The sequence below is a fragment of the Arctopsyche grandis genome, chromosome 11, assembly GCF_051622035.1.
Source record: "Arctopsyche grandis isolate Sample6627 chromosome 11, ASM5162203v2, whole genome shotgun sequence".
NCBI lineage: Eukaryota > Metazoa > Arthropoda > Insecta > Trichoptera > Hydropsychidae > Arctopsyche > Arctopsyche grandis.
In genome coordinates this window covers 28857474-28866298 of record NC_135365.1, presented here as the reverse complement: position 1 = coordinate 28866298, position 8825 = coordinate 28857474, and positions in this window count along the sequence as shown.

The following is an 8825-nucleotide window of genomic DNA, read 5'->3' as shown; positions in this document are numbered from 1 at the left end:
CATGACGTGAAACACGGGTAAGAAGATAAAGTCAGATATTTATTTTATTGATTTCCTCCTCCTGTTTTATGGTCACGATGACCAAAGCGTTACATTTTTTTTTCATTTTTCCAAAAGGTTATGGACCTCATTATAAGCACACACACTCAAACACTATAGTCGATTTAATTTTTTTTTTTTAATTATTTCATAAAATTTGATACTTAACCTATAATGGCCCACATTCACAATGTTTAAAGCTGCCCAAATGAAAAATAATTCCAAAAAATAGCATACAACTATTTGTACATGTACATATTATTAATTATAATTACCAAGTTTGAATTTCACATTTATATTTTTTACAAATGTAAAATTAATGGCTGTTTCGAGACGGTGAACTGAAGAAATATTTACCAAAAAGTTTCATAATGACTGAAATGAATGTCAACCTGAGAATTGAGACTGAGAATTGACAACCTGTCTTCACGATGACAAGCCAAATATTACATGATACACTGTGGAACTACAAACTCTGATTTCCAAATTTAGCCAACGCAATGATAATTGAACAGATCATACGGTGACCGAAGGTGCCTGAAACCAATGGAGAAATGTTCACATTTAATTCGTTTAATAGACCACCATGAAGATGCAAACCGAAGCGATCCTAATTTGGCCAACAGGACGACATTTAAACAAGCAGATGGTAGAGTCCAAATGGAAACCACATGGTAATCGAAAACGCCCTAAACTATCAGAAAAGAAGCTATACATACAAAAAGTCCAAATTTTATAGGAATTCAAAATGGAAATACGTAATTGAATCGTATGATAACCGAGATGCCTCAAGTCACCGGAAAAATCATTTCATAGAACAAGACTCTATGTAGATACATGCAAATAGACGTAAAAATATGTAAAAAGACTGTTAATAATAGGCAGTCAAAATGTAAATCAAATGGTAGTTGAAGGCGTCCAAAGTTGCCGGAAAGCACATATATGTATTTAATAGACTAAAGCAATGTAGAAACATGTGATCGCCAAATTCCAAATTTACCGGACGCGATGACAATTAGAAAAACAGCTTATAAGCAGTCGGAATGTAAATCATACGGTTGTCGAAGATGTCTGAAGTCGCAGAGAAAACACACATTAATTTCATATACCAAAGCAATATGAAGAATCGTTTTATCGCCAACTTTCAAATTAACCCGACGCGATGGCAGTTAGAAAAACAGCTAATAAAAAGTCAAAATGTAAATCATACGGTAGTCGAAGATATCCAAAGTCGCCGGGAAAGTACACATTAATTTCATTGACCAAACCAATATAAAGAAACATGTGATTGCCAACTTTTAAATTTATCCGACGCGATGGCAGTAAGAAAAACAACTAACAAACAATCAGAATGTAGATCATACGGTAGTTGAAGACGTCAAAAGTCCCCGGAAAAACACATGTTTATTTCAGAGACGAACGCTATTTGAAAAGAAACATATGATGGCCAACTTTTAAATTTACCCGATGTGATGACAGTTATAAAAAAACGACCAACATACAAACAGATTGTAAACCATATGGAAGTCGAAGTTGTCCAAAGTCACCGGGAAAGCACTCATTAATTTCATATACCAAACCAATATAAAGAAATATGTTATCGCCAACTTTCAAATTTACCCGACGCGATGACAGTCAGAAAAACAGTTAATAAGAAGTCATAATTCAAATCATACGGTAGTCGAAGATGACCAGTCATCGGGAAAGCACACATTAATTTCATACCCCAAAGCAATATGAAGAAACATATTGTTACGTACGCCGTGGATTGAGCGAATTGTACTTAGACCAACGGATATCTGTTATCGGTTAACTAAATGCATGCACTTACTTCCAAAGATTATATCTGGACTCTAAGTGCATTTAGGCTAAACAATGACCTTTATTAGTTATTTCTCAGAATCGGTATGGGAAGACCCAATTTCTTGGAAATACATATCCGAATACGTGACTATACAACAGGTAAACAGATTAGGCGTCCTGAGAGATCTACCCTTTATAAGGCGGTACGTAGGCGATATAATTCATTCTGGACTTAGCCGTGACACTGCGTGTATCTCCTGAATCATCAATAAATGCTGTGAAACGACTGTTGGCCTTTTACTTGGATCCTCCACCCACCCCTACGCAACAATATTTTCGCCAACTTCTGAATTTACCCGACGCGACGACAGAAAAACAGCTAATAAGTAGTCAGAATGTAAATCATACGGTAGTCAAGGACGTCAAAAGTCGCCGGGAAAACGCACATTAATTCCTCTGACCAATGCACTATGAACTCTAACGTCCAAATTCGACAGTTAAAGAAACGACCAACATACAAACAGATTGTAAACCATATGGAAGTCGAAGTTGTCCAAAGTCACCGGGAAAGCACTCATTAATTTCATATACCAAACCAATATAAAGAAACCTGTTATCCCCAACTTTCAAATTTACGCGACGCGATGACAGTTAGAAAAACAGTTAATAAGAAGTCAGAATTCAAATCATACGGTAGTCGAAGATGACCAAAGTCATCGGGAAAGTACAGATTAATTTCATACACCAAAGCAATATGAAGAAACATATTTTCGCCAACTTCTGAATTTACCCGACGCGATGACAGAAAAACAGCTAATAAGTAGTCAGAATGTAAATCATACGGTAGTCGAGGACGTCAAAAGTCGGCGGGAAAACGCACATTAATTCCTCTGACCAATGCACTATGAACTCTAACGTCCAAATTCGACAGTTAAAGAAACGGCCAACAGTCAGAACTAGAATCATACAGTAGCCGATGACGGCCGAAGTCACACGATCTCCACCTACCAGGAGAAGTGCAGAGAAGCCGCGAATTAAGGCCGCCTCACGTTCGCAAACAAAAACAAACACGCGATAATGACAAACAAACACGTCCGATATGATCCGAGCGTGCGAATCTGCGTAAACCGAGCGAGGGATTCTTTTTGCCCGGTGTCGGAGCGAGTGAATGGCGTCGGGGTGTGTTTGTATATACAAAAGTACATTACATACGTAGACACCGTGGACACTCATACCGCATAGTATATAGTGTAGTATAATACACACAGTGCGCGTTGCGGTCGAACCGGCTGGAAAACGTGCTCCACCACCAGACCAAGCACCAGCTCCAGACCCGGGCAGAGCATCCGTTTCCGGCGAACGGCCTGTAATTATGACATTACCGAGAAAAAAGTTGTACCGAAGAGGTGAACGAACCGACGCGACGCACACACTCCGGTAATTGTTGTGGATGAGAGGCTGTCCCGAGACTCGGTGGCGCAGTGGTTGCCCTACGTCACTCCTCGACACTGCTCACTTCCAAAAAGTCCAATGTAGCGGCTTAAATACGCCCCAATATACAAATTACGACTATAGTAGTCGGCTATTGCGATTTTTCAAGGAAAAAGTAGCATTCGCGCGAGCCTTGTGGGCCCGCGATGGTGCTACGGTTCACTACCAATCGATAGCAGCGTAGCTCATTGGTCAAGCGATTCTTAGGACGAAACCACGCAGAGGTGAATGTGGTACGTGGGTTTTTTTACTTATTACTTACCTCCTTTACGTTTCACATGGCTTTCGTGTTAGTGGTCATTTTTATCTCTTATCCGATCGTTTTCATACTTTGCCATATTGCTCATTTTGGTCATCAATATACGTTAATGTATCGTCTGCCATTACGTTGGAGATAAAATATCGTATACAATGCGTATCAAATATCCAGAATCTCGGGTACGGTGACATCTATGACGGTACGGCAAGCTACCATAATCAACCTTCAACCTTTTCGCCTTGATATGGCCATTTTAGATTTTAATTGTTTAAACGCCTATAATTCACTCTATATTTTATAAAATTTGCTCTATAGGTTCTCGTTATCTCTAATATTTAAAACTCTCATATGTATATATAAATTTCAAATTTGGCATCTAGCTTCATGTAATGTAATACACGATATATATAGATTTATGGTCAAATCTAACATTTCACGGCTAAATGTATATCTCTTCACGGAGTTTTATCTGCGAGATAAGTATTCAATAAGAAGTTATGTTGTATCTAATTGTTAATATGATTTTTATATATTTTTAAACATTGACGCATGCATGGCACACGTCCTTTCAACACAACACTTTCAACCTATGTCGTTGAAATTGTATAGTAGTATTTATCCTTGCCTGATAATGATATATGTATACCAAAACAACCCTTAACCATTTTCGGTAAAATTGTATCGTTGCTTGACAGTGATCGATAACGAATATGGGATACACCGTTATCGATCACTGTCAAGCAAGGATACACAATTTTACCGAAAATGGTCCAAAGGGTCGTTTTGGTATACATAGATCACTGTCAAGCAAGGATAAATACTACCATACAATTTCAACGACATAGGTCGAATGTGTCGTATTGAAAGGACGTGTGCCATGCATGCGTGCCATGAATGTCACATTTTTTCTATATGTTTAAAACTATCTAAAAACAGCCACGTGCCACATTCGCCGCTGTGTGATTTCGCCCTTGAATAGTCGAGAGGTCGTGGGTTCGAAGGTTTCATTCGATTTTCTCGATGATTACGAGAAGACTTGGGCGTTGGCTTGGTGCTTTTCAAATAGCAATAAATCCCTCCTTTAGTTAACCCTTTGAATGCTGACCAACATCAATCGGCGTTTTGCCAACAAGTCCATGGGTCTGAATAACGCCGATAGGCGTTGTATATTGAGCATGTACAAAGTAAACAAAAATACTACCCGCTAAGCCTTTCCAGCTAGCATTGAAAAAAAAATGCATTGAACATTGGTAGTGTAATCCGTGTCAATGTTTATAAAGACTGGTTTACAACGGAATTTCTGAATTTATAACCATAGCAGATTTAAAAAATCTGCTGAGTATTTTAGATTGTGGCTTGGCATTTAAATTGTGAGCATTACATTTTAACAACAATGAAGAAGATGGAACTAATCTTGGAAAAATACATTCATTAATAGACTTGTTTTGTTTATTTTATAGTGTTGCAAGATATATTAGAGAGTCTAAATACACATTTACAAAACTTGAAATCCTCGGTGGTAGTTATCTAGGGTTTGTTTGGATTAGCTAAAATTTGTATACCTCCTTTCTAATGGATTTCTAAATAATTCTAGTTGGAAATGATGGCGAAATTTTCAGCGTGACGGGATTTCTGCAGAAAAAACGTCAACAATCAAAGGGTTAACAAAGCAAGAGAGCAAAAAAACATGGTTGACAATAGTGAACCATTTTTTGTACGACAATCATCTTTGATTGTTTGGTTATTTAAATCCAGATCGACCGTCTCCTGTTAGGGCGAAAGCACACCGAATCTAACGGCAAGGGCACGTTCTTGGACTCCAGTTTTAAAAACGTAAAGAAGGTTTGTCTGCATTGGTTCTTTTTTTTGACAAGTTTATCCGACATTTCTTCACATATAGGAATCACCGTGCTAGCGTTTTTTTACATGAGCAAAACTATCTTAAAAAAATCACATGCTGCGTGCCTCTCTGTGTGTCTGCGCCGTTAAAGTTTGCAGATTCATCTAACTTAATTGTTGTGACAATCGCTATAAAATCGACATCCTTTCTCGCAAATTTGGTTGGTGCAAATTTTTTGATTGTTGCAAGCAATACAATAAGCTTGCGGTTTGTATTTCTATTGTATAATGTGTTTAAATATATACATAAAAATTAATGTACACAGTTAGCCGTCAATAGTATTGATTTAAGTTGCAGACACACATAATTGTACTGCACGGAATGCTTAGATAGACTCCAACTGTAAAAGGGCGTGTCTTATGTCATTGTTAATTCGTATGATCTTATTATTTCGAAAATTTCTTCTACATTTCTTCAAATTTGAAAATGGTTATTATCGATCACTGCCAAACTTATGTCAATACAAGGAAAATATTTCTCCGAAAACACTTCAGGGGGAGAGTTTTGGCTTGGCATAGATTAGTAGTGCTAGCGATTTTTACATGTGCAAAACTATCTAAATAAAATTTGCCACGTGCCACTCTGTGTGTCTACGCTCTTAGGGCCGGGCCGCACCGCTCAACTCGCGAACAACTTGGTTGAGGGCGACCAGACCAATGCATGCAGGTAGATGGGACATGCCGCACTCGTCAACTTGTTTGTCGCACACATTTCCATACACTTTTTCGTGTCGCGCAACAAGTCTGTCGACAAAGTTGCATGGTGCGGCCCGGCCCTTAGGGTGACCTGTCATGGCACTGGGACCTGTCACTTCAAAATAATAAAAAAACCGTCGTATCACTATGGCTGACGTTATAATATAATATTTATATTTGATACATACATACATACATACGTCAAAGCTCAACGAAAATTTTAAGCAGGTGAGTACAGTAAAATAAATGAGAGTGAAAAAAATTATTTGCCTGTTAGTTGCAAAGGGGCGGTAGAAAGGCGCGTTTGGATAGCTAGCTGTAATCGCTTCGATTCCGATGTAAATTTTAATGAGTTCGTTAATGATATTAGAATTTCAATAAAACTAATGTCGGAGACATTAGCTTACTTTTATGTTAGCCTACCCTCGTATGTTGGCAAGATATCAAAGCGACCTGAAAAATGCAACTGGTTCAAAATCAGATCACAAGTTTTTGACGGGCAGGAATATCACTGGACTAACTGAGTGAAGCTAATAAAAATCTTGTAAAAAATATTTGCTGGGTTCCTTTATTATGATAATGTGATATTATATGATAATATGACATGATGATAACATGATATGATATTATATATAAAATAAATATTTGCATATACACGTGCACTGTGACTGACTCGGTCAAGGAACAAGCCCGGTCGACTACCTACGGTGACTTCACACGAGTTTTCCTATGCCATTAGACGCGTCTATTTTAGTTGGTTTGTTCCTTTAACCCTTTGAGTGCTGACGTCTTTTCTGTTGAAAGCCCGCCAAACTGAAAGTTTCGCCAACATTTCCAATTAGAATAATTAAAAAAACCAATAAAAAGCAGTTATGAAACTTGTAGCTAATCCAAACAAACCCTAGATAACTACCGAGGATTTCCAGTTTTGTAAAGGTGTGTTTAGACTCTCTAATATATCTTGCAACAATATAAAATAAACAAATAAGTATATTAATGAATGTATTTTTCAAAAACTAGTTCCATTTCCTTCATTGTTGTTGAAATACTCAGCAGTTAGGGATTTCCATCGGGAAATTCTGCTATGGGCTATTAATTCAGAAAGTCCGCTGTAAACCAAACGGACACGACCCATGTTCAATGCATTTTTTTTTCAATGCTACCTGGAAAGGCTTAGCGTGAAGTATTCTTGTTTACTTTGTACATGCTCAAAATACAGTGCCCATCGGCGTTTTTCAGGCCCGTCGGCAAAACGCCGATCGGCGTTGGTCAGCATTCAAAGGGTTAACGAGCGCAACTATCTAAAGTGCGAAAAATAAATAAATTATTAACTCTTCTAAGCTTTACAATGATTTTTGACAATATTATTTTTGCACATTGATCCACATATGTATGCCTAAGGGCCGGGCCGCACCGTGCGACTTGCGAGCGACTTGGTTGAGGGCGACCATACCAATACATGCAAGTAGATGGGACGGGTCTACGTGACGAGACAGAATGTTAAATTACAGAAAATACAAATATCGGAAGGCAAAGATCGAAAAAAATGGTGCATAGTAAGCGTTACATACTCACGTACATACATACTCACTTAATTTGCGCGAGCAGGATACAACAGGAACAAGAAGAACATGCTTTTCCCTTGTTCCTGTTGTATCCTGCTCGCGCAAATTAAGTGAGTATGTACAGTTTACCATCCACCATTTTGTTTTATCTTTCGACTGAAGATCTTTCGATTTTCGATCTTTGCCTTCCGATATTTGCGTTTTCTGTAATTTAACATTCTGTCTCGTCACAGAGACCGAGATGGGACATGCCACACCCGTCAACATGTTTGTCGCACACATTTCCATAAATTTTTTCGTGTCGCGCAACTAGTCGGCCGACAAAGTTGCACGGTGCGGCCTGGCCCTAAAGATGCACTAAATCAAAGAATGAAACATTTTCCCGCCAAAAATTTTAAATAGCAACCGTGTTATATATGAAAGCGTAGTGTATATTTCACGGCAAATTATGATTCCATCAGCCATTATACAAGCTGAAGAGTCGTCTCTACACTAAAATTTGCATAAACTAATAATACCACCACTAAAATTCGCATTTGGGTATATTTAGATACCCAAAATTCGACCAAAAAAAATCGTTCGAAATCTGCAATGTCAACAGACCGAATGCGGGACGTTTTAACGCGCCAAGCGCTACCGGAGAACGTGTTAAGTGTAAATGTGTGTTAAATTTGAACGCTTTTCATCTCCAATGTTGACACTGCGGATTATCCGACGAGCGATAAACGTGACTTGAACTTTCGTACGTATGTATGATGTATGACGAACGTTCGCGAATCCGCGATTGCGCAATTTAAAAATTGGTTCGGAGATCTGTCGAGATGATGATAATGATGATGATGATGGAAGCGGTGTGATGATCGGGACACGTTTTCGTGGTGCAGTCAACCCGAAATGTTAAACACTTTTATTTACAGAAGAAATTCATTGTGAGTTTTATTTTAAGGGGTTAACGCACCCGCGCTCCCACACTCTATTGTTGCGGGCAATATTCGGAAATCTTATTATTGTTACTAGCGCGTGTGCCCGGCGTCGCCCGGTTTGTGATAAATTGATAACACGCTGCTACTGCC